The sequence below is a fragment of the Oxyura jamaicensis genome, chromosome 12, assembly GCF_011077185.1.
Source record: "Oxyura jamaicensis isolate SHBP4307 breed ruddy duck chromosome 12, BPBGC_Ojam_1.0, whole genome shotgun sequence".
Lineage (NCBI taxonomy): Eukaryota > Metazoa > Chordata > Aves > Anseriformes > Anatidae > Oxyura > Oxyura jamaicensis.
In genome coordinates, this window is record NC_048904.1 from 16,329,030 (window position 1) to 16,340,539 (window position 11,510).

The following is an 11,510-nucleotide window of genomic DNA, read 5'->3' on the forward strand; positions in this document are numbered from 1 at the left end:
AAAAAACAAACAAACAAAACAGGTAGATATGGTCTCTGGTAGCAAATCTCATCCCCTAATAATTCTTAGGCTTTTAGAAAACACTTTCCTAGGGCATAACACATCATTATTGTCCTTAAAATGTGAAATAGAATACAAATAACCAGTGGCAGTGAGAGATACACTTGCTGTATGTTTAGGTAGGGTTCATCTGGTGGTGTTCTTTCACGTTTTGATAGATTTATGACAGTTCAGTCACAAGTACAACACTGGCACACATATGCTTCATACCCGCAGGGACAACACAGATTTCAGGAAACACAATGAGCATTCGAGCAACAATCACTGTTCAGGACAACAGTGTCTTCACTCTGGATATCAGTGGCAACATCTAATTATAAAGAAGAAAATGTCAATGCTTTTCCTTTATTACTAGCATTGTGGCTGCATTAAATCTAACTTTATTTGACAGAGACTACTCAAAATTTTCTCCTACAGAAATGTGCTATCAGACAGCAAGAGTGTATCTTTGTCAGAACAGCAAGCAGTAGCTGCTGTTAAGCAATTTAGCAAATGTGGTACCTTCAGGCACATATACTATATTTCATTCCACATTTACTGATATGACAATTAGCCTTCAGTGTCAAGATAAAAAAAGATTATGGATGCAAATATGGCTATTTCTTTTCTTTCAGTTGATTGTATCTGATCACAGCCAGATACTACTTCTCGGAGTGATGAGTTTAAATATGGTTTATTCTTTTCTTAAGGAAAAAAAAAAAAAAAAAAAAAAAGGAAATTGACAGCAGAGTACTTAACTGCTGAGATTCATATGTTCATTTTATGTATATATGAAATGTAATTCAAGTGGCTGCAAACACTGACTAATCCAAGAATTCAAGCTTATTTGAGATTTCTGTAGAGAAGCTTAGATTAGATCAACTTGATGAGTTCTTTTGAGTTGCATATTACAATGTCATAAAAGACCGTCTAACTGAATTCACACCAAATCCAAGCTGGGCTCCAGCTCTCAGAACAGAATCAGGATTTGCATCTTCTCTTCAACAGCAGCAAATCTCATTTTTGATTATTGGAGGAGTTATGGCAGATTGTCTCACTGAAGCAGTAAAATAACAAGAAAAACTCTTATTGTGGAGTCAGTAAGTATACATGAATTTTCTCATTGTAATTTTCCAACAATGAACTGCACTTCAGTTCTGCAGCCTGGAGGTGGCTAAAATTTCTCTGAGAACTTCGGAAGCAAATTTGTCAGAAAAATATTCTAGAAAACTAGCTGGAAATATGAAAATACATAGTTAAAGTGAGTCACTTGTATAGGGCAGACCTTGGAGAAGGCACGTGGCAAGTTTATGATGGACTCATCTGTCACACACCTGGTCATGGAGGAGGTCTGCTGAAGGACCGGTGCAGTCTGGGCTTGACCCAGTGCTTCAGATAAACCCAGCCGGCTTGGTCCCAAGTGTACCAGGCTCTGCCCTGCTGCACATGATAGCAAAGACAGCAGGGACTGCTGTGGAAAATAGGTGGTCTTGAGCACAGACTCTGAAATCGGAGACCTCTTCTTTTGTATTTACAGTGAAAAACTAGTCATTCAGTGTTTTTTTGTTTGTTTGTTTGTTTGTTTTTCCAGTTTATTGCCTGAAAAACAGGCATAACAATGCAAGGAGTGCATGTGTTAAAGAGATGGAGTAGGGAACTAAATAAAGAGAACAATAAAAGTGGCTGAGATTATGCTGTTGGCAAAAGAGCTGGATGCAGTTAAAAATCCAGCAGATCAGCTCAATAAGATGAAATTCATTGAAGGATGCTAGGCAGTAATCAGAAGAATGTGTTCCAACCACAACAAAAACTGAAAAGAAAACACAGAGATGGCCACAGCAGGTGTACTTTGTACTGCTGGCACTCATGAGACCTGCCAGAGAACATTACAGGCATGTGGCAACAGAGCATTTGATTATAAAAGGAGCATAAAGTTGCCTTGGCATTCACATCCAATACAAAAGAAAAGCACTGCTTGGATACATAGAAAATGCGTATCTTCCAAATATTTCATACGGAGATTGTGGTGCTTGTGTGGTTCTAATCAAGAGGACATTCATGGAAGAAACCAGCAAACAGCAGGCTTGAACAAATGCTTTCCCAGCTCCTAAGTAGGAATTATTTTTAATCATAAGACGCAAAGCGTCCATTGGAGGAAACCCCTGATCAGTATCTTGCTGTCGTATGAGTTGTTTCATTGATTTCAGTGGAGCTATTAAAGATAAGCATGTGCTTAAGTGCTTGGCTGAGTTCAACGCTAAAGAAGGTAAGCTATTTTTACAAAGATACCTGACAAAATCTGCACTCATTTGCAAATTAACTCCAATTTCATAGTTCTGGCCTTTAAGGAAGCATTAACTGAGAAGAAGAAAGGAGTGAGACTCAAACTGCACCAAAACAGAGAGACTGTTTTCCCTGCAGAGATTTCAACAATGTGCAATGACCTCCAACAACTGTAATTAAAGAGAAAATGCATGCAGGAGGAAACAGTACAAAGATATAGCTAGGACTAATAATTTAGTTCAGCATCAAAAGTCAGTAAATCACTGTGCTTCATGAAAAGCAACTGTCAGTCTTTGGCCAACGACTACAAAACATGCTATGATGCACTGAAACGTTAGGAAAAAAATGAAACTTTTGCTGACTTCTTAAAACTGGGCACACAGTTAATATTCCTTTTAACTACCCAAGGGAATTAATTAACGGGGAAATTAAAAAAAAAAAAAAAAAAAAAAAAGCCCGTTGGGAAGTTAATTGCAGGTATCTGCTTTCTGGCTCACCTGCTGCTATGGCTGTTGCTCCCCAGGATTGCCATCGTTGGCTGCTGCTGACCTCACCCTGCGATGAAGTTCTACAGACTTGCATAAAATCTGAGGTGCTATAACCCTGTGCAGTGTTCACCTGAGCTGACTTTTCTGATGATTAATCCAGGGTTGGTGATTATCAGGGAGCAGCAACCTTTCCTTTTTACATTAGGTGCAAACCTACACAATTTCCATCTCTGCTAATAGATGTGGGGCTGAAGGACCTGTCTGTTACAGGTTTGCATTGTGTCACTGCCCTGCCAGCTGTTTCTTTTGATGACTGCTCTCCTCAGTTCTTTATAAATATCTCTTTGAGGACCACTGTCTTCTCCCTCAGAGCAATGGAAAGGCTCAAGCTGAGCAAGGGACACCGTGGGTGCTCAGTCTCAACCTCTGCTTCTCAGATCTTTTCAGATTCTGGTCACAAAATGTCTTAGCAGCAGTACATTTTTCTTGACTTTATCTGCATATATTGTCTTCTGTTGTTGAGATTTTTCACCTTGAGTAACTGTCATTAAGTGATAGGGTATGGAAATTTATATAATCCTCTGTAGGTTTTTATTAAATTTTCAGGAAAAATCAATGGATTTCTTACTCCAGCCTCTACTCTGTATGTGTATATAGTTATGGAAATACAGATATTTTGGTTACCAAAAAGAAGCTGGAGAGAGTCATTGAAAATTAGAGTAGGTAACCAGCAAGACTTGCTATACTCTTTGTACCTTGTGTGCAACACAAGGTAAATTTATTTTATTGCAATGTCTTACACCTATATTACTGCAGATAGTGGCTGAATCTAAATAGCCAAGTAGGTCCTTGAAATATATATTTTACCTTTTAATATATGTGTGTGGATTAGAGCTTAGAAATGAAAACATTGAGGAAATGTTTCTATTTCGTCTGAATAAACTACCAAATCATGTTTTAATGTCAAATTTAAATTCCAGTTCCAAGCAATTTAGTAGAAGTTTTACCAGCATAAGGCTTCAAAATTGAGCTCCCTGACTCCAGGCTCACACCTCACTGAGCCTGGCTCACAACGCACAGTGATCTCAGAGAAAGTTATTCCGGCTGTTAGTACGACATCTGTGGTATTGCAGCCACATGTCTTGTTGAAGTGTGTGCTTCATCTAAACTGTACCATTTAGCAAATAAAAGCCATTTAGTAAGATACAGTAGACGGATGCCGAAATTGGCCTATTAAAGATGCTTTAACAAATGGTGTAATGAAATTCTCTGCAGCTGAGACACTAAGCTTAATATGACTCAGAATAGATAAAGCAAATAGTGACTAAGAGTAAAAGCACTTTATAGAAGATAATTATCGTTTAAGTAAGGTACTTTGCAGATGTGAGGAATTTCTGCAATACCCTTCTATTTCTGCTAGCATTACAGGTAGTTTCCTCTCAGTAGTGACTCAATGTGGAGCAATTTGTTTCATAACTTGAGAGTTTAAAACATAGTTTGGAGGTTTGCTAAAATGTCTCAGATTCTTCATTTTGTGATGGTTAGAAATAAGCTGTGTATTTATGAATGATTTTCCCCTGAGTCCTTATTAACTAACAACTACAAACCCTCTCATTCTCCAACACAAACTCCTTGTGAGTGAATTTTCTTGTTGCCTGTGTGGTATTTTCATATACTGCAAAGATCTATGTGCTACAGAGAGATAGTCTAGTAAAAATCTGGCCAATAAACCATTCAATTTAAGGTCAGATTTCAAATATAGGTTGGAGCAATCCCTTTTTCTCATTACATATAATAGTTGTATAAGTGTGTGGGGACCGGCTGGGTCATAAATATGCATCTGTGTTATAAATATCTATCTGTTCCTGCTGTGTTATAAATACAATCTCAATAGCTTCATCACCTCAACTTGATAGCTCCTTCAGATGCACAGAGACTGTTGTCATTTCCTTATGAACCAGGTTTTGATTTCCAGAATCTGAACTGTAGTCCAGAATTTTTGCTCTTCATCCCAGATAAAGACAGGAACAGAGAAGTTGGAGACTGATTTCCATCTTAACCATCTATGGTTTGACTACACTTGTTTTTTTGGTAAACAACTTTGGTTAATACTGCAGGAAGGTAGGATGGTTAAGATGGGATCAACAGCAAACAAGCACATATGGACATTTAGCTTTGGAAATAGGTCCCATTTTGCACATTCGTGTCTCCAAATTTTGGCTGGACTATGGAGCCATGTTTATTTTGTTTGTGTTCATGCCTGCACATTTAAAACCTCAGTATTACAGTTTAGCACAATTTTTTTGGAAGTGCTAAAAAAGCATTTGTGATACTTTGTGACTATTTTGCCTTTTCCAAATCCTCCAACATTCTTCAGAGAAGCAAGGCCCTATTATCATGCCACTTTGTTTGCTTTACCACTCCACCATTACTTTGGGCACCAAAGTAAAAGCCCTGAATGAAATACTGGCTTTCCCCATGCCCATAAACAAAGCTTAATGGTGCAATAATTTTATCCATTATCTCCAGTGAATGTACATAGTTGAAGAATGGTGTCAATTGGCCAATATAATTTTTATAATATTGGTAGAGTGACCATTCAACCATTAATGTGCTGAAATTAAAGTGAAATAATATTGATGCCTATGCTATGGCTACTAATAATAGTCTTCATAAAATATAATTAATAATAATTTAGGGGTAATGTTATCAAATCAGGAAGTTAATATATTTTTTTTTCTCTTTGGTGTATTCAGTTCTAATTCTAAAGTTATCTTCAGGTATTGGTGACTCCTTAACCTTATCTGCAGACAGTAGCCAACTCAAAGTAAAGAGAAAAGCTGCGTCTGAATCATTTATTGTTCGGGTCCAAAGCCTGGCCTTACCAAAGACAAAAGATATGATGGAGATGCCTCATGAGCTTTTTTTCAGTCCCTTGGAGCCCGTTTTCTTTTCGGCAGACTGCTCCTGGTTTGAGCTGTGGGCAGAAAAAGCCTCCCCAGGTGAGGTGGAAAAGGTTGGCACACACAAATGATTTTACCTGCTTAAGATGTCTTCTGAGATATATGGTTCCTGAATCACTTTTTAAGTAGGCGACTGACTTGATTAATTAGTTTTCTGCAATATCTGTTATTCATAAGCAGTTAGGAAGCTCTTCCACTTCATCACAAAACACTTTTATTTCACCAGATGTTATTTTTGTTTAATATGCAATCTATTCAGCAACTGGTTTCAATGCCCCATACAAGATTTTTTTTTTTATAGGTGTTGCTGTATATTTCAGTAGTCAAGGTAGTTATTGTAAGGTTTAACGTTCATAGTATTTCTGAAACAAATGGCTTTTCATTGTCCATAATATTTTTATCCTACCAGTAACAAGCTATTACATGAATATGGAACAAGTTTTATGTGACACAGCAGAAAAACAGTATTAATTTCCCATACTATTACATTCTCATTTTGAATTAAAGGAACTGAGAGTGACTGAGAATGACTCCTAAAATAACATTGTGCCGTATAATGCTGTATGAAGAATGTCCTGAGAAGGAGTTGCTAAGTTACAATGAGGATAAATGGAACTTTGGTTTCAGATACAAATTCCTTCTTTGAATATCTTTCCCCATCTGTGATGCCGCAGAACGTGACCATGTTGTTCAAATTCTGGCCAGGTGCCCCACGGAGGTACTGCAGTAGCCCCTCGCACATTTGATTTAATTTCTCAGGCTGAATCCCATGGCATGGTTACTGTGAGGCTTCCTCTTACCCACCGCTCTCCTGTGCATCTGGTGTAGCTGTACACATCTCTCAAGTGGCTTTCCACCTTGGAAGGGCTCTGCAACTTGTGCGGTGAGTGTTGCAGGTTAAGATCAGATTTAAGGTTTAGGCGAACATTTTCAGGGATTAAGCTATTCACACGTGCAGGTTGGAGCTATCCCAAAATGCCTCACTGAGAGGTTAAAATCTAATTTGCTCCACAGTCTGGGTCATTGATGGCTCTGTGGGTCCTGCCTTGTTCAGACATCCACAAACCTGCCAGTCTTCCCTCATTTTCCGTTTGCATTGCACTGTACCTCCAGAGCCAGCTGTGCCCTGGTTTGTCTCTGCACATCTGCTTTGCCTTCCGCACGGTAGCAATTTGCACTTGTCTTCCGTGAATTTCATTTTCTCAGTTTCAGTCTGTTTCTCCAGTTTATCAAGATCATTTTCCTGAGCCTGTCCCTGAGAGACTTCCCTGCCTCTTCCAGCCTCTTGTCGTGGGCACGTTTCAGAAGTGGTCTCTCTTTTCTAATTACTCACTGTGTAAAAAGCAGTACCATTGCTGCTGATGAAGACTGGTAATCATTTCTTTGCAGCCTGCAGAATTTAACGGGTGTTACACTTCTGCTCTGGGAGGCTATAAGTGTCCTTAAAACTCTCCAGAAGATATAATTATTTATTTAAATACAGTGAGTTTATCGATTCCTGTGCAATCCAATTGATTCCATCCCTTTTAAAATCCAGGTGACTAAAGAAGGAAGCCTCTTTGATAAATTAGTGATCAAACATAACAAATTATTAACCGCCGCTCTTGTTCTGCCTTTGGTGGCATGAAGTGCAAAGACCCCAATTACTTCCTCTCCTCCCCCTATTTCATTCACTGAGCAGTTTCCACACCAAATTCAGGTCCATTCTAAATTTAGTAGGTAAATAATACAAGGTATGCACCTGGCCTGTTGAGTTTATAGAATAAACTATATATTTGGAGTTTATGAGACTTAATGAAGGGTTTTGTTTGTTTGTTTGTTTTGTTTTGTTTTTTTGTGGGGTTTTGTTTTGTTTTAAACATGGATGATGTCTGTTTTTCAGCAGAAGCTGTTGTATTCCACAAGTGTGAGTTTCACTATGTACATGCTATGCTTGGGTGTACACGAGCATCCTGGTACCTCCGAAACTGCAAGTGTTCTAAAACAATCATTAAAATTACAAATGAGATGTTAGTGTGGCACAAACACCCTCTGAAAAACAGACTGAAAAACAGGTCTTGAACCTTGTGCAGAGCACTAAGTGGAAATCATCCGTGGTACGAGAAAAATTGTTTTAAGTTAGCCCTGCCTGCATTACAGCAGAAATCAGCCAAATGTACTGCACTCTGCTATTTGCTTCCATTTCAAAATCGCTGTTTGCTCTGAAGACCCCATTTACTGCAGCTGCACACATCGCTTTTTCTCATGATCTTGACTTATCTTCTTATTGACCTAATGGAGAGAACTCGATATGTTCTCCAGAAGATGAGATTACAGACAGCACTGAACAAACGATCTCTCCCTCTCTTATCATGGCCTCAGGTACCTGGTGCCTCACTGGCCCACTGACCTGCAAAAGCTGCTGCTCAGCGTCGTCTCCTTGCCTTAGGAAGTGGCAGCTCTCCGAAGTGTCCTTGATCTCACTGAAGGATTACTAAGTAGCACTCCCTCATTTCTAAAGTTGTTTCTCTTTTTTTTTTTTTTTTTTTTTTTTCTTTTTCCCTGAATCATTTTAAAGCAAGATATTCTCTAAAAGGATTTATAACTTACCATTAGAAATCCTCTTCATTGCTTTTTAGCCCTTTCGGATTTTGTCAGGATTACTATCGGGATTTTTATCACTAGGGAAATATGGCTTCAGACATTATATCTTAAAAAAATAAATCTGACGTACAGACTGTCAATGAAAGAGCCAACACATTTATATTCTCCTCTAGAATAGCTTGCCTCATAAACCAGAGGATTCTTTAGCAAAGTGTTTTAATTTTTTATGTGTCAGAATAAAGCAAATTTCTGGCTGAGGAAAACCATCTGTACAGATGACAGCTTGACCATCCTGGTTTACTATTTTGCTAACAAATAGGTTTAAAATGCTCCCCCATGTTTTGCTACAGCTGCATGCTTACTCATCCCGTATTTAAATATATTCTTAAGTCTAGCTCTGCTCAGCAATTCACTTGGGATTACAAGCATGTACATAAGTAAATCAAACAGCTTCTTAAGTGTTTTCCTGCATCAAGGTGCCTCTTCTTGTGTGCAAAGGATGAGTGAAGAAGGAATTACGGACATTAGTTCCTGCTACTCTACACCCAGGAGGCACTGTAGGGTAAAAAGCATTCAAGCTCCCCCCTAAATTTATCTTTGGGTGTACCAATTACACAATATTCAAGGCAAAAACCTAGGTAGGATTGACTGCAGAAGTGAACTGTATATATGACTTTATTGGATTGCTTTCCTACCCAGGCTTCTTGTCATGACTTAAAGCAGTTACAGTCTTCCCACCTAGAGGAAGGATGATCAGCTGTTTTTTACAGTCGCAGCCTCCTGCCTAGCCATTGTGAACTCCCTGAATGAGCCTTGGAGGCAACTTGCCAGCAGTATATATGCAGAGACCTGTTCATGACCTCTTTATGTCTCCATATTATACCTGGTACATGAATACCTGGGAAGTGAGTCAAGCTGGGAAGGAAACAGACCTGAGGAAATGTTACATCACGTTAAAATAAATAAATAAATAAAATGAAGATAATAAAAAAAAAAATCCACGTCAGAGCTAGGGCAGGCTCTTAACATAGGCGGTGGCAACTCTCTATTTCTGGAAGTTTTTCTGAGTCGGTTTTGTCAAGAAGGTTGGCTCCCATGGTGGGTCTCTGTGCCCCATGGTCACTGAGGCTGTGCATGTTCTTATTGTACATCAGTTAAAACAGTTTTATTAAGTAACGGCTTGATTTAGAAAATTCTTGTCATTCTTGTCTTTTTTTATTTCTGCCTTTTTTTTCTGATCAATATATAAAAACATTTATTGGTAAAAAAGTTATATAAGTCCAGCAGGGTGACTGACATTGAATTAATTGGGTAAAATGCATGACACAGAAGAGGTTAGTAAAATAAATAAATAAATAAAATAAATAAATAAATAAATCTTTTACAGCCAATAACCCTGTTATTTCAAAAAAAATTACTTAAATTTGTGTGTCTGGGGATGTACTGTAAAGGCTATCTTAATTTCACATCCAGTATAATTATTTAAATGGCCTTTAATCTATTATCTCTTAGAAAAGCTAAAATGCAAGTAATAGGAATGAAATCTTGTGATTACAACTTGGATTACACCTAGCAATGCTCCAGTGCTTAGGTGGGGAGGGAGTTCTTTCTGAGATACTATTTTATTTGATTTCAGAAAAACTTTCTGGACCACTTATCAACAAGTCTAGATTCATTAACAACAAGTGCGAAATAGAAATTCCTTAAAATGATAGAAAATCCAAGCAATGAGCATGATCCATCCACATCCAAGTGCCGAGGGCTTTGTCAAGCTGTGACCATATGATGGCCATGAACTGCATGCTCATCTTCCATTTTTAGCAGTATTTAGGATGTTCTCCAACACATCTTCATTTGCCTGAAGAGTATGAAGAAGTTTTGCAAAAAAAATAAAAATAAATAAATAAAAAATGCTCTCAATAAAATGCTATTAATTTTTAAACGGATGAGTACAATCCTCACAGCAGTAGCTCTGTGCTATTTACAGCAGGAATGATCTGTCTGTTTATATATTTATAACAGGCCAGGTAGTGGCTAATGCCTGGGGGCTGGGGGGGCAGCCTGCCTCACCAGGCACTGCCACACGGAGGTCCTTGTGCAGAGTCCTTCTCCCCCCGCCTCAGACAGCCTGGGTCACCTTTGTCCCTCCCTGAACTACATGTTCTGCTCCTGCACCTCTGAATTATGTAAGTCAGAAATCATGCAATTGGTTTAAATGTGTGTGATCTTTAAAGAGAAGCCTGTGTCAGGTAACTTTTATTTCCATCCTTGGCTTTGACCCTTCAGACTTTAATCTGCTTTCATTTTCAAGTTCATCTTTGAACCCACAAAGGCTGTCTTGTCAAAGGCAAGATACTGTATCTAATCACTTGACTTCAAGAGCTGGGCTTTAAAATTAAAATACCAGATATTCAAGTTCACAGTAAGGGCAGGAAAATTTCTCCTTCGAGCCAAAGTTAGCAGGACTTCTTTCGTCCCCTTCCATGCAATCTCTGAGCCCCTGGGGCAGCCCTGCAGCTGGTGCCAGCCCTCAGAGGCACACCAGTGAGGGGTAGGTGCAGCCACACAAAATTCTCAAATTTCACAAATACCCAACCTGGCAGCTCGCCTCACACACGTGGTTTGTTTTAGCAGGGGAGCAAACAGTTTAATTGCTCTGATTCCAGGCCCTGACCTCAACTAACCTTAATTAATTAATTAGCTATCGGCACAAGTCATCAAGCCTGTAGGTGAGGAGAGGGAAAAGCTTCTATTTTAAGGCCTGCTGTAGGACCTTTCTGTTCGTCTTTGCCAGAGGAGGAGAGTGAGGAAAGCATTTTCTATTGCTGTTAAAGCAAGATCTAGAGAGGCTCAGGTAAGTGCGACATGAGCACAGCAGGGCATGACTTTGAACTCTCCTACAGCACCCATCGTGCAGGAATTCATGTGGCTCCTTTCACCTCAGGGAGGGTGATGTCCATGCCCAAGCTTATCTGCTGATCAGCTGAATCTGTTTTTTTAGAAACCAATGAATGCATTGAGGCAGGACTGCTGTAGCTGGAATGAGCGCAGGATGCTATTCCCATGCAAAAAAGTTTCTCTTAAAATTCTAACACAAATTAAAACCACAGAAGCTTTAGCTTTGGTAGGGTTGGTGGTTATGGCTCAGTCTTAC

General features: G+C 38.9%; 1 protein-coding gene across 3 annotated transcripts in view; it reads left to right on the plus strand.

Annotated features, from left to right (window-relative positions):
- The window catches only part of TAFA1 (TAFA chemokine like family member 1), a 220,414-nt gene that overhangs the window by 85,513 nt on the left and 123,391 nt on the right, over positions 1–11,510 (plus strand). The window lies entirely within an intron of this gene.